This window comes from Rhamphochromis sp. 'chilingali' (assembly GCF_963969265.1).
Source record: "Rhamphochromis sp. 'chilingali' genome assembly, chromosome: 10".
Lineage (NCBI taxonomy): Eukaryota > Metazoa > Chordata > Actinopteri > Cichliformes > Cichlidae > Rhamphochromis > Rhamphochromis sp. 'chilingali'.
In genome coordinates this window covers 18132825-18160130 of record NC_137937.1, presented here as the reverse complement: position 1 = coordinate 18160130, position 27306 = coordinate 18132825, and the positions used below count along the sequence as shown (strand labels likewise).

Genomic DNA, 27306 nt, shown 5'->3' with positions numbered 1-27306 from the left:
AACTACTTCAACACGGTCGTCTGTTTAGGCATTTTAGCCAAGTATTAAAAAAAACAAAACAAATATTAAATATCTCTAACCGCTATCCCACAAATATTTTAATTGTTTTTAATTTACTTCCTTCATTATTCTAATCCCTGGTGGTTTTTTCTCTCCCACCTCCTCCTCTCCCCGTGTCTTCTTTGTGCTTAACTGCCACGCTTACTGTCTGTATATCAAGGGCTCAAAGTTCTCTTTGTCTCCAGCAGATTGCTTCGCGAGAGGGAGGGAAAAGAAACTCACTTTCTGCTAATGATTTTTCCTCATTTTGAATGGTTGGAAAGTAATTCCCTATGAACTGCTCCAACAAAGGCACAGTTATTCCATTGTTCTTGCTGCCCTTTCTCTAATTGTGCCTATAAAAGAGAGATGCCAGTGATACTTTTTTTTTATGTCTCAGTTCAAGGGGTGCCCACCGGTGTTTCCTGAAGTGGTGCAAAAGCTGTTTCTGAAACAACATTATTAGTGTTAAATGTGCGGCAGTGGAACAGAGCCCACGTCTGAGCAAAGTGCCATGATCAACATGTCAAAGAAGAAATGCAGACTTAAATTACAGCTGAAGTTTGGCTTTGTTATGTATTTGTAAATAATATTGAGCGTAACATGTGATGGGAGACAGCTGTTTCTTTCTTATTTAACCATCAACTATGGTTTCTTTAAACCACATCCATGATCGCTCCCTAAACATAAGCGCATTTTAGAAAGGAACTGGCAAAACTTGTTCTGCTGACAAAGGAGGCAAATCAGAAAGCATTAATACGGGTCACTGGCATTGGTGGTTTAATTAGAGGCAGCAGAAGCAATATAGTTACATGCTGAGCAATAAAAGCAGTTTTTAATACTGAAGAATAAGTAAAGTTACATTATTTTTAACAGAATATTACAATATAAAGAGTAATATAAAGATGATCGTTTGTAAAAAGTTGCACTTACACTTCCTGAATAACAAAAACCAGCTGCAATGCATCCAACTATAGCACAAAAGTCTGCAGTTAGCTTTGTTTTGATTTCCCATAATAACTATTACACAGCAAAAGTCCCTCCTGCAGCTGTTGACCTCAGCCAATTCTCTTGACAATTAACAATCATTCAGCATGGCTCTGCAACTTCTCCCACACTCTCACCAAGCAGCTGATAGTGTCTCACTGCGAAGAAAAGCAACTAGAATGGAATACGTTGCGTATCTAAACGAGGATTTCCCAGCTCAGATGTATGAGAGCGAGGCCGACCATCGGCGCAGACCTGTGTTACACAGTAGAGCTTGGCAGACAAGCGGTGATGTCTAAAGCTCTTTGTGCCTCCAGGATCACCCCCAACTCATTCTTATTCAGACATGATCAGAGGAGAGGCAGGCAACTGAGATTAGCTGCAGATCAAAAGAGCTGCCTAGCGCCAGCGCTCGTGTTTTGTAGATTTAGGCGGCCCCGGCACACAAGCATTGTATCATGGCGGCGGAGCGTCATACTGTTTTCTGGCCTTGACAGTGCTCAGGGGGTTAGAAGGAAACAGAGTTTTTAAACAGAAGGATGGACCGCTGCTGGAAGTCTTCCAAAATTAAATAATAAAGATAATAAAAAGGGGAATGAAAAGGAAAAAAATAAGAGCAGAATTACTACGCTGTTACTGTAAGCCATTACAGAACCAAGGTACTTCATGCATCACAATTGAAATCACTCCCATATGTGTAATTGGTCTTGGTTCAGTTCTAATTTGTTTTAAAAATGAAATGCACTTTCTACAGTAACATAGTTTCAGTAACTCGGGAGCATCTGGATCAGTGGTGCCACAAAATAACCATGGAAACTAAATACTACCAATGCTTTCTGTCAGCAGCAGCTACACAGTAACAACAAATCAGCAAATTACTTCTACAGTGTATCTTAACGTTCCCTCTAATTTATACAAAGACACTGTGACACAGTGGAAACCACAAAATGCATATCTGCATTGAATTACCTTCCACTTAACACCAGACAAAGTGAAACACTGAAACTAAAAGCTACATTTTTAGGGAAAATTTGTGCTCGTATTATCACTGACCAAACTTTGACATTCACATTTGAGACATTACCATTTAAGTTAAAAATTTATTAATAATTATAATTTACTTACTATTCATACAACATAAAAAACAAACAAAACAAAACAAAAAACTGGAAGCAACAATGAAACCAATAGCTGACTTGGAAGGTGGAAAGACAGGATGAGGTGAGTTTCAAAGGCAGAGAGGCAACTGTACAAGAGCGCTCACCACCCTACGGAGAAAGAAAACAGTGCGTTTCCTCAACTCCGCTGACCATCAAAGCCATGGAATTCAGGGGCAGAGAAGCAGTAAAGTAAGGACTGCACTGTTCCTGTAAACTGGGTCAAAGTTTCTACTGTTCTGCTTTTTGGGTGAATAATATGACATGTGTGCATGTGTACTTCTCAAGTTTAGATGTATATTAAAAATGAAAAATAAAACTGTTTTCATTTTCAAGTAGGAGTATATTAAAGTTTTATATCCACTGTCTGTGTCAACAGTTGACTTAGTAACGATTTTAATAAATAGTCTAAAATACCCTGAACTTCAAATTTAAAGATATGAAATTTATAAGCATCAACAAATTTAAATCTAATGTGGAAACAAACTTAAAAAATAAAAGCCTTTTACGCAGTTTGGGACAAATGACATATTCTTACATCCCCTGGTGACGAATAGTCCCCTTTCTGTCAATCAAAAGTTTGTCCAGTATGTCTTCCTTAGACACCAAAATGGGAAACACACGTTTCATCTGAAGTATGTATTTGCATCTAGTGCAGCCACCTTGAGGGAATGAGTCATTTCTAAAGCAAACAACACTTTAAGGCCACGCTCTTTCTTTCACTGATAATTCCAGATCGTGCAATGAGATGTTCTGAGCAATTACCCATAACGGTACAAGTAACCTAAACTGACTGTGAAGAATTAGAAACTGAGAAACAGCACAATATAAAGTTCCACTTTACTGACTTTAACCATTTTTCTTGCCTTGGAGACATAAAAATGTACACTCCTAAAACTAAACACACACACACGCACTTCCAGGAGCCTCAATCAGCTATTCCCCAAGTGCTCAACAGAGGTGATTGGCACCAGCTGGGACCTCGCTCCTCCTACAACACTGTTTGAGATTTTTTCTCTCTTTTTTTTTTTTTTTTGGTGTCTTTCTACTTTTTCAGGAGCAGGGAAATCTAAATGTAAACAGCAGTTAAGTAGATATTCTAGCCTTGTTCATACTGGTATAGGCACTTCTGTGTTGGGTTACATGACAAAGACATCATTCACTAAATCCTGCGAAGCTATAATGAAACAATTAGGCAATGCGGCTGCAAAATAAATTTCAGAATGGTTTAAATTGTGCAGCTCAGATATCCAAATTATGGCTTAATCTGTTAAACATGTCATGACCTGCTGTGCAAAGTGTTTGAAGTTCTGACAGAGACAGGTTTTCCACTAAGAGAATGAGATTCAGACTAGAGGGTGGAAAAAAAAGTGGAATAGGTGTAATTTATAAACTCACCCGTGCCTTTTCTCTGCTTCTCCAGGAAGCTACACCCTCCAGCACCAGCTGAGGCCCGACTGAATCAAACAGGTAAAAAAAAGTTGAAAAAGAGAAAAAAACAAACAAACGTGATAATGGATAAAAAGAAAACAAAAGGCCACAAATGACCTTAAATAGATGTCCTGCATGTAATAAAGCCAGACCAGCTGGCTTTGAATAGAACCCCCAATTTGGGTTGTCTGTTTGCCCCCGGTCTCTGACTGAACTGAAACCAGGTCCGGTTCTTTCCAACCATCTCTACCACCCCTACCCCTCTATCCCAGCTGAATCCACCTGCCCCTATCACTCTTGGGTAAATATAGCCTTCTGAGGGATCAGTGTCACCCCCCACCCCCCATTTCCCCTGATGCATACACATGCCCCAGACCTTTGTCAGCACTGGCATATAAGCCCTACCAAGAATGCTGCCACCTCCACAGTGGCAAAAAAAGACTCCCCTTTTTGCCCCTTCACATATCCACAGTTCTGCTGCACACAAACTTTCAATATCCTCTTTTAATCTTTCTTAAAAGTATGCGTATATATACATATACAGTATAACTTTACATAACAAATACTCCTACTCTTTGCATAACCAATCTGTGTAATTGTGCAAATAAATGAGCCACTGGAAGGGATTTGTCAGCATTGATAGCATCTTGTCCAATGTCAAAATACCAGGTGCAGTGGTATACACCTATAATTTCGTAATTATAAGCTCATTTAGCTGAGTTTATCTATGACTAAAATCCACCTACAGTCTTGTTTTTTTTTAAAGAAACATATTACTCAGGAAATGTTTCTCCTTTTCATTGCTACCTGATAAAAATCATACATCTTCATCCAAAAGAAAACTTCTGAATTTCCCAAAGCCGCTGGCATCCAGACTGTAAGCCATTTTCCCTTCTAAATGATACATTCAGTAGGGTGTAGGAATCAACAAGCTTAAATCATAACATCCCCTGTGACTGTTTGTACATTAGCTGAGTTTTGCGGGGGTGGCACAGGGGTAATTGTAATTTTATCACAAATTTTCCAGTCACGCTCTCATACCTGATGCCAAAATCTAATGTAGATAATGACAGAACAATACACCTAAATTAGTGTTTTATATATCCCTCTTAAGTCAACCAATTTGCTAATGTGGAGACTGATGGCACAAAGGAAAGATGAGTAGACTATAGATTGGTATTTTCCCAGAATACATCCAAAAGAGTGGATCCACTGAGACACGAGATAAAACAGTGGTGTTCCCTGGATGATAGGTGTTCACACTCCTGACAGTGAAATATGGTTTGTATTGATCTAGTTGTATTGTTTTCATGTTTCTGGGCACAGATAATCAACTAATCTGTTTATCTGGGGAAGTTTTTCTGTCACCATGACTACCTGTACACCTATCCAATCCAGGGTACCTATACATCGGTACATTTGCAGTGACATCATGAGCAGGAATTCACTAATCTTTTTTGAAGGGAATTGGGTGGGGAGTGGGTTGTTGGGGGGAGCTCATTTAATTGTGACCTACCTCTATGAGGGATTCAGTGTCTTGATCGAAGATGATATGACCGTGCTGTATTGTATTATTGTGTATTTTGGTTAAAGACTTCCCCTTAGTACACCCCCCCAAATATCAATAGAGTGCACTACAGATGACCAAATCCTGGTTGTCTGATTATGAGTGTGGAGAAAAATGGTAAGAAAGGAGCACAAGTACCAGTAAAGCTGTAGCACAATCACAAAACCCTTACATGTGTATCTTGTCCTAATGAGACAGTTTTAATTTTAGAAATTTTTATATTTCTTTAAAAAAAAAAAACAGTTTGTACTTTTCTCTGAGCTTTGTGCTTTACCTTATTTAAAGTCATATCTGTGGGAGAGTAAAAACAAAAGTCACTTTATAAGCTATAATAAACTGTATGAGGACGTGTCAGCTGCTCAGGCAGAGAGGAAGCTGTGTGTGATTGAATGAGGGTACCTCTCTGCACTGGTGGATATTTTGGAAAGATACTCTGCTAAATGTTTATTCTTGCTGAGTGAGTGTCAGGAGATATGTAAAGATTAAGCAGCTGATTAAAGTACCAAAAACATCCCCCACAACAATTCAGTGAAGTCAAGGACAGTCGTCTTAGATTTGAACGGGTAAAATTAGCAATATCTCAATCATAGCAGTTATGCTAAGTAAACAAAATCATAATTCGTGATGTGCAGCTGTTGCATGTCTCCTTTAGGTATCGCAGTACTCTCTCCAGTAACCTCTACTTTCATTGGATGTTGCACTAACTCTCTTCTGATTTTGACAAGCCCTCATCAATACCTTTGGAACAATCTAACAAACTCCGTGCTAGTTTTATCGGGAAACCTGAAAAACCCCACAGCATTGCACACTGCAGCTATATGACAATGTTCTGATTTTGTTTTTTTTGCATGTGGATGCTTAAGTTTGAGTTTTATTATATTTTTCTGATTAATTCTCGTAAGGCTATACGAAAGTGGTTTCATAACGTTATTTATAATTGCTAATCAGTTGTATGCACAGGCTGCAGATGTCTGTGCTGAGCTGGTATTCTTTGTTGGTCTGACTTAAGTATTCTCACCCAGGAACTGATGGGTTTTTTTTGTATTGCTTTTATTTTTCTTTAAATTAACAGTAAAGTATGGTAATCCTAATTTGCATCACCGCTGGGTTGATGATGATGTTTTCATAGCTTTTTCATGCATGTGGACTGTTAAGCATATATTCTGTGTATATATTGTATATGCTTCTAACTGCGTGCCAGTGAGGGTGAAGGTGTTCCTTTGCTATGGCTCACAGCACTGTGGGCTATGCCAGCAGTGAAACACAAAGTGTTCTGTCAGCTGGAAGGCGACAAGTGTTCAACAGGAAACATGGCATGGCCTCTCTTCTGAAAACTGCTTTCACTGTTTTTTTATTTTCTCTATTTTTTTCTGTTGCTTTATCATTAAATCATCAACAGAAAATTAAAATAATTATTGTAATGAACTCACTGACAGGTTTATGTAACTCTGGGTGGATTTATGGGTGCTTGTATAACAAGTCCACAGTAGTCTGGGGCAACCCTGCAGTCTCACTTGGAGCTGATGATTATGAGAATCATGTAGGAATACGTGCAAGTGTATTTAGCGTTAGTTAAAAAAAAGATAATAATGCAGAGTCGGGTAGAACTAATGCTTTTTAGTGAGTAATTGTGGGTGCGTGTGTAATCCTGAAGGATCATCTTTTTCTTTTGCCAACAGTACTGCGTGGCGTGAGCTGATTTTAGTGTGTCTGCCCACCCCTCTGCTCCACACAAGGTCACTCTGTGTGTGTTCGACTTTGGAGAATGAGGGGAGGCCATGGCACACAATCACCACTAAGCACATACCTTTCTGCCCCACAGCCCCATCAGGCCAGACACAAACCTGTGGGCCGCATGTTTATCAAGCGTCTAAGAGTAAAACTGCTGATTTAAGACCGCTGGTGCCTTTCACCATACATTTCATCGTGAATCACTCCGAAAAAAAAAAGATTTGAAGTGCTGACTTTTTATTCGGCACTCTGGCATTTTTGATAAATATTAGCTGAACGCAACCTAACCAGGACTTACCGAGCCGGGTCTCCAGAGGTCTGCTCTGATGAGCTTTCGTTGGTTTTATAGGGGAGACCTTTGACAAGATCAGATAAAACACAACAGGAGGAGGATTTGAAGGAGTGCTGGAAAGCACAAGAGAGAAAGATTGAGAGAGACAAGGACGTAGGGAGATTGAAAGAGTGCAAGAGTGAGGGAACACTTACACACCTCAATCCAAAAACAATATTTTGACTGAAACCTTACCCTTTCCATCTGGCTCTTTTGAAAGGTGGGTTATGCCCAGTGCCATGGCTAACTCTTTAGCCCACACTGTTCCTTCTGTAATTCCAGTCTGACATTTTTCCAAAAGGGTAGTTGTACATGAAATAAATGTGAGTCTTGTTACTACTGTAAGGAATTCAAAATATACATCACATGTAGTCATGATCTTCAGTTTAATGAGTGAAATAAATCAGGCACAGAAGTTAAAAATGTCAAATACACTTAAATCTGTATGAAAGAAATAAATGAAAATATCTTCACGCATAATACAGTTAATCTTGTATGTAATCAACTAACATTCAGATCTGTCATGAACACATATTTTGCCGCACGCTCCCCTCTCTGTTCATCATCTCTTGTGCTGGAGAAAAACACAAAGCATTTTCAGGTGGCCATGGTAACAAAGCAAAGCAATTTTCCTTGCACTTACTGCTCTGTATTTGCCTTAACTTCCACATAAATCTCCCCCACGTTTTTCACCCTGTTTCCATGGGGCTGAGTGTAAATTGGGAAGGAAGGCTATTTTCTTGTTACTGTAGCCAATGTACAGTGTATTCACCCTAAATACATTTTGCAAAATAAACATATATAATATGCTTTTTGAACTTGTATGACGATTGCAAGTGGCAGAAGATTTAAATCAGCCTAATGTGACATGTGGTCCAATATAGGACATCAGCCCTATATTTACAATGCAGGGATAACATCATAGATATTAGCGCAGTAAGAAAGGCGGGAAAATGGGATGATTTATTTCTTGATTAGGGAGATCTCATAAGCTTTCAGACCAGTCGATCAGACCAAACTCACAGTATCACAAATGTAAACTTGATTAATATTCACACATTTAAGTCAATGGAAGAGGGCATCCCCCTCTCTCTCCCCCCCATTCTAAGACTATACTGTATTAAGCATGAGCATAAACAGCAGGTCTTTTGCTTGTAGATTCAGAGCAGTGCATACCATACTTCTGCTGTTTCAGTTAATGGAAGATAGGTTTTTCTTACTTTAGACAGTAAGACTGTCTCTTTAATTGTTTATTTTTTTTACTGACTGCATTTTAAGTAGGATACCTCATTATTTGAAGTGACACTGCTTCTATGAGCGTATGTCGTATATTTACATATGCTCACTTTTTCTGGATGTCAATATACAAAATAGCAACATTTTTTATAACATTTTGTTAAACCCTGAAGTTTTAATCAGTGTGAAAGCATACATAAATAAATAAATGAACTAATCATTTCTTAAGTTAAGTTGACATTCTTTATGTACCTGGTAAACTAGGTACATAAAGGTAAACTAAAGAATTTGTGATCTTTGTGTGCAAAAAAGTATCTTGTTTTTCGGATATAAACACCTCAAAGAATTCATTCTGTTTGTCAAGTTTTCTAAGCTGTTATTTCTCCTATTTGGGGGGATATATCACTTTCAAAAGTTAAGGTTTAGTTAGCAAACCACCAACACAACAAAAAAACCCCAAAATCAACCTATTTATCTTCTTATGCAGATTCTTTCATTACCAAACCTTCATGACCTAATTATTGAGCTCAGTCTTGGGTCATTTGAACTGTGGTATACCCAAACTGAGTCATATATATTTTTTTAGTCATAATGATAAACACAAACTGTTCACAGCTGTCTTTGCTATTTTTACATCATTAAATTCAAATCAGAATCACTAATACTCCTCTTTTCATGTTCAACACTCTTAAAGTCCCGTATACTACTTCAGTTTTTCTAGCAAGTCCAGTAATCTGGCTAAGGTGTTTCCTACGAGCTTTCAGAATATGGCAAACGTGACATGAGAGACTACAGTTAAACAGCCACAGTCTGCAGTTCACAGACCAAAGTCTGATTAAGTATTGTGCTTTGGTGCCTAGGGAAAACAAAGTCTCAGACCAGAGGTTTAGGGTGTTGCCTGCCCCTTCTGTCAACTGCATTTAACATGACAGAGCACAACTCTGACTCAAACCGCAGAGATAGAAAACGTCTGACTATGTCAGGGGAAAAAATAATATGTCAGTTGTTTCATTGTGGCATTGTGTGATTGCCACGCATGCAACAGAGTGAAGGTCCTAACCTGCTCTAATTTTAAGAATAATTTTTCCTGTGTAAGAATCTTATTCTTCTACAATGATTCGGACGATGCAATGCATAGGGTATTTTCTTTACATACTTACAAGATAAAAGTCCTTTTTTGTTGCACAAAACTCATGATTGACTAACAATGGCAATTTTATGATGCACAGTTCGTGATTTTAGTGTAAGTTGGTTTCAGCCATTTGGTAAACATGGGTGTGTGTATCATCAAGACGCAGGAGACAGGAAAAAACCTTTCTGCAAGTAGAGGTCTGCAGAATCAAAAGCATACAGATTTATGATATATATTGGAATCAGAATATCTATGAGAATCTACATAATCTACAATCTGCTCTGAATGTGATACTATGCAAAACAACCAGCTGATGACAATAAAACTTTCCTGTAAGTACAATAAATACCCTTTGAACAACGTTATTAAAAGATTTGTAAAAAATAACATTTAAACATTTAAAATTTTAATTTATCACTATTAACATTTGTCACAGCAAACAAGATAATCGACCTTCAGCAACATTATGAGTGTTGATGTTGCATAGTTTGTCTATGTCACGACAACCAGCTGATTCTGAATATCTGATTTTTAAATCTCCAAATATGAGTATTAGCTGGAAAAACCCCTCATTAGTCGAGCTCTATAATTTCATCATAATTTTATTTTAAAAAAACAACTCATTTTCCTTTTTTTTGGCATTATATGTTAAGGTTTCATTGAAAAATATTTATTTCATATTTAATATTAAATGTACCTAATTAAGGTGGAACATCCCTTTTCTCAGGCTAAGTCGTCCTTCCACTGTTGCATCTGCGTCTGGTTTATATTTGTCCTTCTGATTTATATTTCAGAGAACAGTGTGATATTTCTTAAATTAGCATCTTCATTACAAGGTGTCTTATTTCTTCCATTAGATGCTGTCATTGTAGCGATACTGTAACCCGTCTGATGTAAAGCTTTTCTGCTTTGTGGTGCCTCTGAGTAAGAAGCTCCACAGGGCTTATACTCTTGCCTGCCAGCAATATCACATCCAAGTTCACACATCCTGATGAGTGAATGCAGACAAAGACACACAAAGACATTTATACAACACGCTTACAAGCGCACGCTTACAAGCGGAGCACGGAAACTCAGGCACTGTGAGCACAAGCTTATATAAATGTACATACTGATACTGTGCATAGGTTCACAGGAGGAGAAAGAGATAGAGCGAGACTTGTCATCCACCTGTCAGGAACGGTAATAATTTCAAAGTATTTCTCACTGCGGCCTCTGCCACACACCCTCCGTGTTGAACACTAAAGAATAATCATTTAAATGTCTCCCAATCAGCCCTTTTGCCATCTTCAATTACACCTTTCCAACCTTACATTTATATAATTTTCTAATCTAGCTGATGCGTGGGGCTGTCAAATGTGCCAGAGAAAGCAGCAAAGCACCAGCAAAGACTGACAGATGGATCCACCAGGATGGAGAGGCATGCCTCTAGATCTTCCATATGCCCTGGCACCACTGGTGGATTATGGTCACATCCGGCTGGATTTTAGTTATTATTATGGGAAGTACCAGTGATTGTTTTCTGTTTGTTAACAACAATGCATTCCACTTTGAAATAACAGCAAAGCCGAACTAGTTGGTTTCTGGAGGAGCATTTGTAAGAAAGGGAAAAAAATAGAGCACTATCAGTTCACACAACAAAATGACTACTACATCTAAATTGTTAGTAGGTTAAACAGAGGTTTAGCATCACCCAGGTTGACTACTTTTTCTGGTCTAACACATTATTTGGGCTTGCTGTAGCTCAGATTCTCCTCAGTATTGATTTTCTGTCATTTTACGAGTCTAGAACTTAGTACCTTTGTGTAGAGCCATTAAAGGGTAAAAGCATTTTGAAAGGGCAGCTCTTGGTTGTGCTTAGTTTCTGGTAGTGCTGTTCTGAGTAGATGGACATGGAGTGCGAGTATAACTCTGAGGTGTCACCCATTACAGTGTTTTAGGTTAAAATGCCCAACTGCCCACTCTCCTAACATATGGTTATGGTGCTTTTTATTTATTTATTTTTTCTTGGAACCTGAATCATGGAATTATGGAACTTGAAAACATAACATCCACGTTTCCTGTCTCTCACAATAGTATCTGCATTTCCATAACATGTTTCACTTGCTAGTGGCACATTCAAAACAAAGGGAAAAAAATAAATGTTTTAAGACTGTGTCACTAGTTAACTACACTTTGCAAACTGATACAAAATCTAATCGGTGATGTTGCCATTGCCAGACAATGACAATGTAAAAAAACATTTTTAAATGGGAGTGCCACAGTAATTTTCAAAAGATGTGTGCAAGAAACACACACTTCCTCTTATACTTTTCCATTCTTGTCCACTTCTGACTGAGAGTCCTTTGATGGTGAGTATATCCGGTGGTGATGGTAGTTGTTGTGTTCCACGTGATCTCCATTGCTGTCACCTGGCTATCTTTCGTCCTTTCCTATGCTTATGTGTTCATACTGATTCGCAGGCCTCGTTACCACGTGATGCATAGCCTCAGTGATTCTGAAGCTGGTATTTACTGAGTGAAATAGGCAAAAATATAAATGCATCTCATTTGGCACTTGTAAGACATCTTCTACGTTTTCAGTTTTAACTAGCACTGTTGAAAAAATGACACAGACACCAATTTCCAATGCTTGAATGGATCTTGTCAGACACTACATCTCCATTCCCGATTTACCCTGACCTTATCATGCGACTACAAGTGAGCAGTCAACCTCCTGCTTTCTGTTGACCCCAGCCCATGATGTGTTATACACATAATGTGTAATACACATTATGGGCACATTTTTTAAAACAAGGTGCTCAAATACTTGCCTCATGCAAAGTCACACTTTCAATCTTAATGGGCATCATGGCTTCAGCATCATTTATAAACATTAGAAACAAATGCATCTCACCTGTTGGAAATAAAAAACTTTAAGAAAAGGAATTAATAAACAAATTTATTTTGCATTCAGTAAGCTTAAAAAGAGGTTGGCACTTCCAGGTTACTCATCATTGGCTGAACTGAATCTGTACCAAACCACTGTGCGGGCAGCAGCAGACAACTAAAATCAAGTTTTTTTGTTTTTTTTTTCAATAAACAGATATTGCTAATCTTTTTTTTCTGAATTGTGTTAGCTTGTGACTTTGATAGAATCTGTGTTGGCTTCAGCTTTACAACACAGATGTGGCAATTTAAAAGACAGAGACCATCTTTTGTCACCATCTGTTTAGAGCAGTTTAATCCAGTGCTTCATATTATATTTGATGTCTTCAATTTTCCTCATTTCTGTGATATTGTTGAGTGACACATTTTATTTTGCAAAGGTCTGAGTTTTTACTAAAACGACTGATAACACTTTTATTAAAAAAAACTTCTTACTGTTAGCTAAAAAAATAAAAATAAAAGGAAATTTAACGGGAAAGATATTACATTTCACCAGCTGCGCAAACTTCACCAACAGGTTCTGAGAAGCTGAAGACAGAAACACTAACAAACCGATCATTTTGAGCAAGTCATGCAAGTGTAACGCTCTCATATGCATCACACCATTGTGTTCTTCTTGCACTGATACATGCAACATAAGCTGTCCTTGCTGAACAGCTTTCTTTATACGTGTAGCTGTTCATATTTTCCTCACCGGACTTTTGACGGCCACGTACACAAACAGAAATGCAACACCTCTGCAACAGATTCCTCACCATGACGGAGGAAAGGAGTGTGGGAGAAAGTGAGTATGAGAGGAAAATCCGACATTGTGTGTGTGTGTGTATGGGCATGTGTTTGTGTGCGAACAATATGTTCTTAATGTTCTTACCTGTCACTGATGAATATTTTATTCTCAGCCTGTTTAAAACAAGACACTCTCAACTTGCTATGAATAAGAGTCATCTGTCAGCACTATTTTCAGACGCGCTCTCAAAACTGAACACTAAACTGGGCATTCCTCTTAGAAGCCAGGAGTGAAAGTTGACACAAATCACACATTATAATCTTTATGTTTGAAGACAGCTGAACTAATTCCTTAATTGAAAGTAGGAATCAAATGTACCATGAATGATCTTGTTTACAAGTTTAAGGAAACACACAGAAATTGAGGTAATCCACTGGAGGTGCTTCTTTTTTTTTCTCTCTTTTTTGCGGTAAGGCAACATGCTGCACTTTTATGCATTTCCAATAATATAAAATGACACTAAAACAGCAAAACCAATGTTTAACACTGACATGTGGAGGCTGAATATTGTTCTTTACATGAATTTTACATTGAAGGGTTGTCATAGTGACTCATCAACCAACTCGGTCTCCTGCTGTTTTGCACAAAACCTGTCAAATGGAGATTTTTTTTCTTTAAATCCACAGATTCTTATGCTTAACTTACATTTCCACTAGGTAGCCAGATTATTCCATTTCTTATTCAATGAAAACACAACTTTTGAATTTTCATCTGTGTTTGGATTGCAGATTTTCATTTCAGGGTTGTATGTGACACGCTAGTTAACTATTATTTCCAGTTAACATCCTCATCTTTCTTTGAGCTAAAACTAACTACTGTTTATTCATGGGCTGTTAATAAACCAGGCAGCTGTAAAACTACAAATTCTATCTTGCAATGGGACACATTCAGTGGTAATTAGTTCTCAGACCAGGCCTGTAAAGTACCTACTGTACCTTTGTGGTAGTCCTTAATATGGTAGGTATAACAGGATCAATATTTACCAGGATCTCTCTGTCACACACACACACACACACACACACACACACACACACACACACACACACACACACACACACACACACACACACAGACTCACAAGCTGAACGTTCCAGCCACGCTGTGGAGCTGGTAATAGGATACAGAAAGGGGAGAAGGTAGTTGAAGCTTATATCCTGCACATCTAACGAACATTTCTAAATGTGCGTATTACAAACAAACAAACAATAAATAAATAAACAAATAAAAATAAAACTAGAAGACTTGAGACGAATTTCTCCTCCAGATGCATCTTGGTCATATCCATCACTCATGAGTGTTCAAATCTCAAATGATAATTTCTTTGAATTATATTATGATTTCCAAGAAAAACAAAAGCTTGAAACGCCTGGGTTTAAAGAAATAGATGATAAAATATTTAAATACCAACTTTAAAAAAAATATATACAGACATGTTATTATTGGTATTCAAAAGGAAAAATGTGCTGCAAACACAAGCTCACGCTAGAAACAGATTAACACATTTCAAAAAGTTGTTTTTTTTCCAAAAAGCTTAAGGAGCAAAATAAAGTGCAGAAATCTGCCAGTAATTGTCTCAGCAAAACTTCATTTTGTAGCCGAAAAGGGAGGGTTTGGACCTCCACTGCGACTGATAAGGCTTTGTGTGGAGTTAGTTATTTTTTGTGGGAGTGGTGCAAACCGACTAAGGGACTTTATTGATTCAAATTAATTAATCCACTTACAGAGGAAGGGGATTCTGTAGCTCTGGAGCGTCTTAAATAGTCCACACAAATTAAACTGTAAATTTGTTGCCTTTAATGATATTCCCAAGTAATTGAATTGCAGGAATGTTTCAAAATATATGGCATTAGCATGCAAAAACCATGTGTTTTAGCAATGGATAACCCAAATAAATTTGATATAAATTAATTTTTGATACGGTTGAAGCCTATTTAGTGTGATTGTAATTACCATCTCTGCAGTGAAGTAAATGCATGTGGATTTTAGAGAGAAAGACAAGATAAAGCTAATACATATTTATGTTTTTGATGTAAGCAAATATTTTACAGGAAAACATATGTGAAAAGAGGGTTACTTGTGCATTTATCTTAGTAGCACATAATGTCTTTAGCTATTGGTATAATAATTAATATAATAAGAATTAACAACATGACATTCAAAGAGTTATTGAATGTTATGTATTTTCTTTCCTCTTCTTCTTCTTCTTCTTCTTCTTCTTTAAATATATATACCAAATTTGGTCTGGCAGGAAAGTTGTAGGTGTCCCATATTGCTCCTGTTCCTCTTTTTTTCTCACTAATACTTTGTGACAGCCATAGCACGACATCCTTGGCTAATCCCAACAGGAAAAATATAGATTAGACATTTTATACCTGCACAGATGATTTTACATGCACTCTATGACAACTGCCACTTCTCATGCCAAAACCAAAAAAGTGAAAAAGATAGACACGGTAGGAAAATAAGTACGACATAATTATCCCTTTCTAATTTACTGAGTGAAGTTGGTGAGATAATTGATGCAGTGTTGTTCCTAGCGCATCTGTTTTTTTTTTGTTTTTTTTTCGGTGACACATGGCACAGTGTTTGTATGCATCTGTGTATGTGTGTGTGCGAGTGTGTGTCTGTGTAGGTTTCAGATGCTTCCGGCTTTAGACAGGTGAGAGTGCCTTCACACCTTTGCTGTGGCTGTTTTTGTCACACAGAAAAGCATACTTACACAATCGCTACACGCACAGAACAGTAACACATATGGCTTAGTTAAAACAAAACAAAATGACATAATCATCTCATTTCCTTTGTGCATATGAATCAACTTTTATTTGTGCATATGTAGCTTGAGTTTGATTTGAATACAATTAGACTATGTGACATAGTTGACCAATCAGAGAACACACTCAAAGTCACACTAATTATTATTTATTTTCCCCATGACACCAATATTCCATCAAAACACATATTCAAAAATTTACTAATTGGATGGTTGGTAATTTCCAGGCAGCCATGTAACTTTTCAACAGACTTCACTCTAATACGACTTTTTAAGATTTTAGCGTGTATGTAAAAAAGCAGGTTTCCTATATACAAACATTGTGAGTATTTCTGTGATATTGCAGCCGTCTCTTGAGATGCTGTGTCTAATATATTTTCACTAACAGTGCTAAATCACATTCACGTTACAGCAGACGCAACAGGATGACCTCCGCAGTCAAAGCTTAACCCCACGCACCCTCTTTTAAAGGATCCTATGGCGAGGGCTAATGAAATACAACCCCTTTCCCGCTCCCCAGTGAGTGCAAGAGGGGTTTTTTTCTGATTGAAAACTTCCTGGATGTGTCTTGCTTGGTTTGTGAAACGTTGTAATTACTGCTGGGGGTCTCCTCCTGCTCTATTTGCAGGGGGGCTGAGCAGCGTTTGCTAGCACTCCAGGGCTCTCCCTCAGTTCAGAACACTTAGGCCCATCTAATTAGAGTCTCTGCCACATCTCTTTACTGCTGTCTCCACGCACAGCTGGGGACAACCCCCAAATCAAGCTGTGGTGCGCAAAGGCTCACAGACCTACGTTCTTCAAGCAACAACAGGCAACACTCTCAATAGGTTCTGAACATTAATGCTTTCCCTTGCTTTCTCATCCATCCCCTCCCTTCTTCTCTTCTGCAACACCACCACGACTCTCTTTTCTCCATCCTTCTTTTTTCCCTTGCTTTGTTCTCCCTGTTCTCCTCACCAAGCTCAGGCACAGCAGCTACAAAGAGCCCCACATAGGAAGATGAGAGAGAGAGCAGAGAGTGAAGAGGGTTCAGATGTTGCACAGGGCTTGTGTGTTCGTATGTGTGTTTGTATTTCGGTGTTTGTGAAACTCTGAAAGTGTGAGGCGGCAGGAGATCGCCAGGGTAGTGAGAGTTGGTAGTACACCCAGAGGCACTGAGAAAGAACAGAGAGAACACTTGCCCCCCCATCAAGAGCAGTTGTTCAACCCCCCGAGGCAAGGTGATGCAGGGATGGGGGAGCAACAAAGGGCGGAGAGGTGGCAGGCGAAGCTACACTCTTCTGCTTTTCTCTTTCACCTGTTCACCTTTACATTCTCTTCAAACTCTCCCCCCACCCCTTCTTTATACCCAGTGGGTTCATGGAGAATGGTTGTGTAGATTTTTATCGCACTCCTCCTTGTCTCAGATGAAGTTGAGAAAACACCAGCTGTCTGTATACTTGCAAATCTATAAGATATGAGCAGATGTAACAATGTCTTGGACAGGTGAAATTCCTGTGAAAGTATGGATGTATCTGTGTGCCTTTGTGTGCATTACTGTAAAACATTCGTCTAGAACTGTCCGAGCTGTTTATTCCTTTGAGTATTTCATTATATGTGGCCTTTGATAGAGGCTGGAGTTTCACAGCTACTTTAGTCAAACCTCACCTTCGACTCTGCGTGTGTTACGTCTGGTGCTTACACCAGTGCTTACATGTGCTTACATGCATTTGTGTGCGTGTGTGTTTCTCTAATGAGGGTGGGATTTAAAAAAAAAAATATATATATATATATATATATGGAAGGAACAACAGTCTTTGAGTCACATATGATGAGGGATGAAATAGTGTGTAACATTGAGCATGATGCACCCCTGGGACACATACTGTACTCATGTCCCCGCAAACACACACTCACGCACTCTCTCTCTCTCTGTGCATCTTAATCAAATGATAAAAAAGAACACAAGAGCAGCAGTATTTTGAAGCGGCCCTTGTTCCAATTAGTTCAAGCAATGCATATGTATGGATACGTGCATTTTTCTTTCATCTCTTATATACACAATAAAGAAAAAGTGAGGGAGGGGGTGGTAGAACAGTGATGCCATCCTGCACCTGGAAAGTTGAAGAAGTGACCATAGACCACATGTGCTCTCAGTTCTGTTCTGGCTTTCCCTGCACTTCTCTCTCGTCTCTCGTGTTGAGAACACGCACCTGCAGTCAGCCTGTAACCACGCGCCACACTTCAGTAATCTGCTGACTCCCTCTGATTTACAGCTTTATGCCTGGTAAGTAGCCAAAGAACTCTGACTGCCTGGTAACTTTACAATGAACACTATTTTTCAGACCCACTCGCCTACACTGTGTAGTATACCAAAAGGAAGGCAGCATGTGTCACGGCTAGGTTTTCTCACTGAAATGCTATCTTTCAGAATGTGTTATTTCGTGACAGGAACACTGCAACACTGAAAATTGCCTCACTTTCATGCATATGGAATAATGTGCATGTGTGTGTATATATATACACACACATGACAACAGCAATTGGTACTTTTAATCTACATGTATTCTTGTGTAACTGTATTTGTATTTACTAATCTAATATGACGACACAACACAGCATACAAAGACATTTTTATTTATTTTTTTGCCCACTAGCAACTCACGTTCAAAGAAAATAGCATAGGTGATAACATAACTGTCAAAAGAAAAGCTCTTAAAACGAAGCCTGTCATGCCATTTCCCGCCACAGTGTAGGCTGTGCGGATGAACTTGTCATCAGTTTAGTCCTCACCCTTGTTTTAACACATCTCCAGGGATCACTCTCTCTTGAGCAGACATTTACATTTACTCTTTTACACTGATTTTTTTTCTTCTTCTCTTTAAACTTGTTTCTTGGCAGGTTGACCTGTCAAGAGGAAGCCCAGGGTGCCTCACAGCCAGTTGAGCTGTGTTCAAAAGCTTTTAGAACTGCATTCAAAAATGGTTTCTCTGGTTTCAACCTCTGGGGAGCTCAAAATACTCCAGAGAGCAGCTTTTCCAACGTATGCCAAACATGAGAATATGGTAATATATTTATAACATACAATAATAAAAAATTGTAAAGAAAAAAATACACAGCACTTATCACCTTAAGATTTAATTTGTTGATGAAATCACTTCACTTTTGTTTTATTAACCCTTGTATGGTGTTCGGGTCTGTGAGACCCGTGTTCAGTTTTTTTCAAAAGAAAAATTAAACAATTAATTATTTTTTCACGTGTAAATGTGTTGTGTCTTTCCACTCACTCCACTTGATTATAACTGATTTATTTATAACATTTTATATAAAAGAAAAACGAGAAGCACATTAATTCATAAATGTGATCTAACAAAGGTAAAGGGAAAAAATTAACCATGTTTGCTGTTCATATGTCTTGTAATTGGGATGAAGTAAACATCTGTTGAGTAATTTAACATAAAATTGTTTGATAGTGTTAATTTGGAAAGCCAAAACTCTAGCGGGTCCACCAGATCCATGAACACTGGCTGAGTAACAAAAATACGAACACCACACAAGGGTTAAGACTGCGGAGTAGCACTTTAGTGAATAATTCTTTTCAATTATTACAGCAAAGAATGAAGAAGGGCACATGAAAGAAAGTCTGTGATGAACGATATAAGTGAAAAAACAGCTGGGAAGTCTCTGCCAGTAAGTCTGAAATATTAACTCTGGCCTTAAGCAGAATTTGAGCAGTTTCTCAAGGTCAAAAACATGAAAAGCACTCAAGGCTTAGAAAAGCAAGATTATGGCTTGTCCTCAACAACAAATATAATCTGATGAAGGCAATCCTGTCAGAATATTCTTTAAAAAATAAAAACAAAAAAATGCATGTACAGAATACATATGTATATATGTATATCACAAGTATACATAGCAAGACTGAGTGTGTGTTGTGTGCTATAGTGTCAAGAGTGATATAACTGCGAAAGCAAGAGGACGTAGGAGGCAGCCGGGTGGGTGAGGGGTGAAAGGGAGCCCATCTAAACTAATTTTGAAAATCACAACTTCTTTTCTAAAGTCAGCATTTCAAATCAGAGCGTGTCCCCTCTCATTTAATGCATCATTTTGCAAAGTGATAAATTTGTGAATTAGACATACATCCTTTTTGCTTTTAAGATACTGGGTCTCATAAGGGAGGAAGCACTGAGGAGGATTTAAGAGCGTTTCGCCGTGTCAAACATTAAAACCCACGGGGAGAGCATCAGCACAATTAGACTAGGGTGAAGGAAAGAGAGAAAAAAATTCACAGACAAAATCAGGATCTTAAGAGCAGCGACGTTATTCGTCTGTACAGTAACGTGGTTATCTGTCGCGGGTGATCCTTTTAAACGCTTCGTTTGCAGGGATAAAAGCAGAGCTGAGGAAATAAACTTAGTTCTGCCTCCAATCTGCAAATCCTTGGTGGTCATGGAAGATGATCCCAATTTGCTTCTGAGCAGCACTGTCAGATCTCACAATAATAAATAATTTAAGACTTTAAGCAGCAATTATGCTTGATAAATGTGGAAAGCCTTTAGACCACTGCTTGCCATAGCAAGATGATGCTTAGGTTCCTGCAAAAATACACCGGTCTCTACTTATGTCACAGCCAATAAATCATGTAGAAAGGTTAATGAGGAAAAAAAATATTTATTCAAGTACAATTCGTGACCTACTGCAGGTCTTTAAGTTCCTATCAAAATTCTAGGAATTACTTTGTTCTCGTTGTTTGTTCTTCAAAGATGTTGTGTGTCCTGGCAATGGCATTCAGTTAATTAATGATGAATACCACCACCTAGAGTTCTGTTTAAACTCTCTTTAACAGTTCAAAAATATGGATTTTATTAGCTTGTAATGTTAAACCCTCCCAGCATATAAATAAAGCTTTTTTTCAAATTTTAGCAGACAATTTAATCAAAAATAGGCCTATAATGTTGTATTACGTTACTATATATGTATGACAATATACTGATATAACAGATTTTACTTCTTGCACATAATAAAATTACAATGCATATAAGCTCATTAAAATATGTTATGGTCATTTTCCATACTGTCATTTTTGGTCACAACGTGGCTCAAAAATTTAAAAAAGGAGACCGCATATAGTCTTAACATGACGTTAGGTATTTTAATTAGATCAAGAAGAAATGTCATCAAATTAGCATGTGTTCAATATGCATGTGCGTGCTAAGTGTATGAGTAAGTGAGTGCAAGAAAAAATAAAAAGAGAAAACCAAACGTTCTGTCAGCCAGCCAGCCTGGGGAAGAAGAGAAACACTAAGAGAAGACAAAAAGCTCTGGCAACACTGCCTCACAGTGCCCAACCTGCTTAGGTGTACTGCACCTTTAAGTCGCTCAGCTACACCCACCAAAGAAGACATACACAGAGCAATAGGGAAGGCACTGCCCTAAAAGAGAAGGTACAAGAAGCCAACCTGTCATATTTTCCACAAATGCAAATGCAAGAAGAGGTTCTAATTCTACTCACATTTATTATTTTTTCTTTTTACATACTTAGTAAAAGCAGAAAAGGAAGGACAAAAAAATGATTGGTTGCATTTATCACATAAAGTTTAAAGAAACATCAATAACAGCTAAACGCATTAAACTCGCTGCATGAAACTTGATCTGTCATCTCTGGTGAGCGTTGTCTTTTGTTTCATTTTATCCTTGTAGCTGATAGACAGCACTTTTCAACTACTACCTACTCAGCTTGACTCGACTTTCTTTTGGTCGTTTTCCATTATAATCGAGTACCACCTAAATTGTGTAGGGTCATCATGGCAACGCAGCCGAATGTCCAGTAACGTCATTCATATGCAACACGAACACCACAAAAATGAAGGACATTAAGTGATGATATACCTGGCGGTTGGTGAATGGCTGTTTATCAGGCTTGGGAACCACAGCCTTGTTTCTTTTATGTAGCCATTTCCCTCCTTGTCAGGTTTTAAAAATTGCGGTTTTGATTTTTGTGAAAGAAATGCTTTCATTACTCATCGAGTGATGCCCCTGATTAGCCAATCGGTGGCATGCAGTCTGTTGACGTCACATTTTCAGATCGCTTCAGATAGCTTGGTATCAGGTATGTCGACCTAATGGAAAACCCTAAAAAATGAGCTGAGCCGAGCTAACCCGAGTAGGTACTAGTGGAAATGGGCTATGACCACCTTGAAGAAACTAACCACAACAAAGAGGTGGAACAAGAGGGAAAAAACCCCTGCAGTATCGTATGTAAAACACCAGGGTATGACCACACGATAATTAACACATAATCCAGCACCCACAAGCACAAATGCCGCCAACATCGGCTACTTACATCGTAGACTCTACAAAGATTCCCTGGAGAAGTCTAAATCAGCTCCTAGACTATTCAAGGAATTTGTGCTTGAGTTTTGGTGATTGAAATTGTATTTTTAACAGTCTGTTGCTTTCACTGAAAAAATTTATGAATGTAGCTTGCTAACCAAGTGTCCTAGCTTTAGCTGATAAATTAACACTGCACTCTTTCATTCACATGAGGTAAAACAAACAAACAAACAAACAACAACAGAAACCCCCATAGCATGGCAGCAGCAAAAACCCAAATACTGAAGCTGCAAAATGCAGAACTCAAAACCAACATTTAGGTTGACAGGGACTCCTTGAAACTATTGCATGTAATTTCAGTTCGTGTCACCGAGAGTCTGACTGACTGGAATCCAAGAAACAAATCAGTCAAACAGCAAGTAAACAACAAAAGGAAACTATCTACCGCAATGTGTGCACAGAGATACGGCCTTCTGATTTCATAAAGCTGTGCTTTTGGTTTGATTTTTCCTCAGTGGTGTGGTTTGTTCTCCAGTGAGCTCTTCTGCAGGCCCATATTTGCATTTTGTGTCTACCAAGAGCATGCCAAATCCTCAAGTCTCTTGCATGTTTCACAGCTGCTTAGGTGAGATATTAAGTGCAGAACAATAATTACATAAATTTCAATAAAGAAAAGAAAATGACTCTCAACTGCTTAACATGTTTGTTCTTTTTACAACTTAATGTCATTTTAATCTTTTTTATAAATATAGTTTTGAAGTAAACCTTCCCCCAAACCATCATTAGTTCCTTTTCTAGAGAGAAAATAGAGCCAACACAGCATTTACATTTATTACTGACTGGGAGCATTTAATTCCAGGACATGAATTGTGAGGTCTGTTAAACAGCATGTTCATTTTCATTTTTAATCTTGTGATGGGTTCAGAGAGAAACGAATCCACGGAGCACAAAAAAATGAGACTGAGATACTTACAGAGGAAAGGAGACTGTATGGTTTATACTTTGGCACAAGCCACTATTTACCGAGAAGAGTCACTGTGTCCACTTGGGTTAGATGGTTTGGTGGCCACTGGAATCCAGTTTGTGAATACCTGCATTGAACCACTGGGGCAGAGGCAAGGCTGTGAGGCAGACAGGAGCCACTGGTCACCACAGTTTGAAAATGGTGCCCTCATGCTGTTTACTCCTCTGCTGCCTCCTCTGCTGTATGGCTATCATTGTGTTTTCTCAGGTGTGGATATGAAATAGCAGCAAATACGAAGTGATGTGTGGACTGAATGCCATCTCGCAGGAACCACGATGCGTGTTTACTTTATTCCTACAATTTTTTTTTCTCATGTGTGCATGTTTGTCCAGCTCATGAAAAATTCAGTTTAAGAGATTTGTGTGTTCAAATGCTTTATTATTAAACACATAAGCACTTGTAGAGGAATTTTATTCGGTGTAAATTTTAAATTAAAAACATTTTGAAATGTTTAAAAATGATCACCATGAGCGCCTAGTGGATTTATATCTTGTCTACACTGTTGTCTACAAATTACAACATTTAATCAAATTAAACTAAAGGGTAGAAAAAGCAAACAAATGGAAATAAATAGTAACTATTTCACAAACCAGGAAAGATAATATTTCCTTACATGATTAGATAAATTTGGGCTCAATTTTTATCATTATCATTATAAATGAATCCTTCAATTTATTTACAACGATAAAATGGCTGCGTTAAATACGAAAGGATTGAAGGAGTACTGACTGGAGGAGGAGATGACTAACATAAGACACATAAAACTCTCTGTCAGAAGCCTACAGTGAAATGTTGGGAATTCAAATGGCATTACATGAAATAGCATACTGACATTTCACAACAGACATTGTATTGACAGAAAGTTAACAGCCCACAAAATTCATCCACTAAAACATTAGTCAATAGTATAGGACTGTTTACTGTGGTGTGTTTTGGTGGCGTCGCAAATAAGCTTATTATCTTATTTGACTCTGAAAATGCTTCTTTTTAAAAAAAAATGAAAAGCCCCATCTCTTCTGTGAGGCTGACAAGTAATGCTGAGTGGCAGCTACTCCAGAACAGTGCCAGGGTCCAGTCTGTTGCTGAGGTTATGACGTTATGGCTCTCAAACGTGTGGATAACTAATATTGCGGACAAAAAAAATAAATAAAAAGTATCTTACCAGAATCGTATGCTGTTAGCATTTCCACCCATTAAGAGTCAGGAGTTGTGTGGCTGTCAGAGGAGGCTGACAGAGAATTGGCGAACCAACACCATTGCTGCAATAAGTGTTCACGCCAAACGGCAATTTGCAAAATTTATGGAAAAGCAAATTTAAAACTGGCACAGATTTGAACTGGGTGACATAAATAGAGGGAGATCTAACTTCCATGCAACACAGCTTGACGCTGTGTCGCAAAAGCCCATCAATGGCCTTTGTCCCGTAGCCCATCAGAAACAACAGCTGGTTTATGAGATGGGCAACACACGGAGAAAAATCATAGGACTTACTGTTAGATAGATAGATAGATAGATAGATAGATAGATAGATAGATAGATAGATAGATAGATAGATAGATAGATAGATAGATAGATAACACCACTGTCATTGTTTTGTTGGAGAACATTAAAGTAATAACAGGGAACAACAGGAAGAAACTTACAGTCTGGCTTTTGCACAGTATTGTTAGAGAAGCATAAATGTCCCCCTGAACATGAAGAGCTCTGTTGTCTAGTCAAGTACATTCTGAATGGAGCGTAATTTCATGTCCTTGTGTAAAAGTATACCCTATTGTTTGAGAATTAAGCACAGCGTATAGGCCTGTAATTATACCTCCACAATAGCGGGTTTTCAGAAACAGGCTGGAAATAGCATTGGAGGGTTCCGGTCTGAGCTTCAAACTACAGAGCTACTAACAGGCTGACAGACTGTAAAATGGTAGAGAGCAGAGAATAGAATCAGAGACTGCTATCGTTTTACTGCCTGTGGATTGGAGGGGGTCACCGCCATTGTCCACTAACTTCCTTATTTGCACTGTGGTGCCTTGTTTATAAATGTGGGTACAATGCTATGAAAGCTATTGTTAAAGGCAAAACTAGTGCAAAGAATGCTTGGAGGCGAGAAGAGACGGAGAGAAAAGTAACCAAGATATGTGAAGACTGAAAAGGAGGCAATTAAAATAGAAACATGATGTGGAGATTTTAAATAAGACTCTTTATATCTACAGACCCACTCCACAGCCATTTCATATCCTGAAATAATATCATAATGGTACCCCAATTTTATAAGAGAGCCGCCTGGCATAGTGCCTAACTACCCAGCAAATAGAGGGAATAATATCATTATATCATATACAACACAGGGAAATCCCAGTGGTGAGCAGGCTGCATGAGCAGCTGTCTGATTGAGACAGTAGGTGTGCACTCATGTGTGTGCCTGTATGTGTGTCTGCATACTCTATTACAAAAAAAAAAAATCATAGAGAGAGGTTTACTGTAGCTGTGCGTGTGCTTGTGCACGTCATCATTGACTTTGGCTTTATAACAGGCTCCAGGGCAGTGCTTTACCTGGGACCTAATCAGTCAGTGAGCCTTACTATCTCCTGGGACCTCCCAGCTGGAGGGGGAGACAGAAAGGAAAGAGAGAGAGTTTAAGGGGCGGGGGCTACAGACTGTTGTGCTGAACAGAACGGCCTTTTGGGAGCCAGTACAACCCCACCTTCTCAGTTTTGCTGCCCATGGCTCTCTCTGACTGACCACAGTCAAGGTGATCTTCTCTTTGGCAACAGACACCACCACAGGTACATGCACACGCAGAGACAATGTAAGTGTGCAGACATACTAACGCATCATACAGAGAGACTGGAATGTCATGTTGTTACATTGATGTATAGACACAGATGTCACAAAACTGTGAATGATGGCAAGGTCATGCATTTTTTTCCATATCCAAGTTTGGTTTTTGGCTCCAGTATTGGAGGGAAATAATCTGCACAGTTTAATCAGGCTTCATTGTAAATCCTAACTGACTCTGACAGCATTCACAGGACATAGCAGTCTTTGTCTGGAGCTGGGAGCGCTAAGTATGCCAAGGCGGCAGTCCTTCTGGATGAGGAGAAGCTGGACGTCAGCCGCACAGAGCTTCAAGAGCCCCTCGGGCTTCAGTCCCTGGGGTGAGCATGGGTTCAGTGAGAAACCACGCACCAGTCAATTGCCAGTCCACAAGCCTAAACGGCCAACTTCCACCTGGAGAATCACTTTACATGGTGAAAAAGAGGTGATGAGGTGGAGAAAAGGAGACCAAAGAGAAGAATCATGGTTTGGGGGGGAGAAAACATAGAAGGTTGCCATGGCAAGGAAGGAGTGGAATAAAACATAAACAAAGGCGGGTGGCACCAGGGTTCTCGGGCTTCAGAGCAGTGACAGGCTTCCTGGCATGGCTGGCACAGTCTTATGCACAAAACCTGGTGGACACAGAAACTCAGTCTCTTCTCTTCTCTTCTGCTGTCCTCCTTGTAAAGTCAAACATCAGACAACTGTCCTTTATTGTTTTCATTGAAACTTCTCAGTCTCTTGTTTAATATAAACTGTCTTGTTCTATGAGTATGATTACCTGTCTGCACTAATCCTGCATAGTCATGGTCCACTGGTTTGTGACAGGAAGACCACCTGTGGTCTGGCAAACCGTGACTGTGACCTAAATGGAGCTGCTGGCAGGTCGGCCATTGTACAGTATGTGTGTGTGTGTTTGTGTTTGTATTATCTATGACGTTAATAATTCCATTTACACAGACTCTAATGGGCTGTTTGGGTTGCATACTTTTGCACCTTTTCTAGCCTAGCTGCTATTTTTGAATTGCTCCCTGTAAATTGTGTTCTGTCAGTCATACACAGAG

At 38.7% G+C, this 27306-nt stretch overlaps 1 protein-coding gene across 11 annotated transcripts in view; it reads right to left on the bottom strand.

Moving 5' to 3' along the window:
- The window catches only part of mef2cb (myocyte enhancer factor 2cb), a 68833-nt gene extending 64986 nt beyond the window's left edge, over window positions 1-3847 (bottom strand). For 7 of the 11 annotated variants that reach the window (XM_080894907.1, XM_080894914.1, XM_080894913.1 and 4 more), the window contains exon 1: window positions 3582-3847. The gene's annotated coding sequence lies outside the window, so the exon portion shown is untranslated. The remainder of the gene's footprint in view (window positions 1-3581) is intronic. The other 4 variants (XM_080894915.1, XM_080894916.1, XM_080894909.1 and 1 more) reach the window with 2 other exon arrangements.
- Window positions 3848-27306: the final 23459 nt, after the last annotated feature.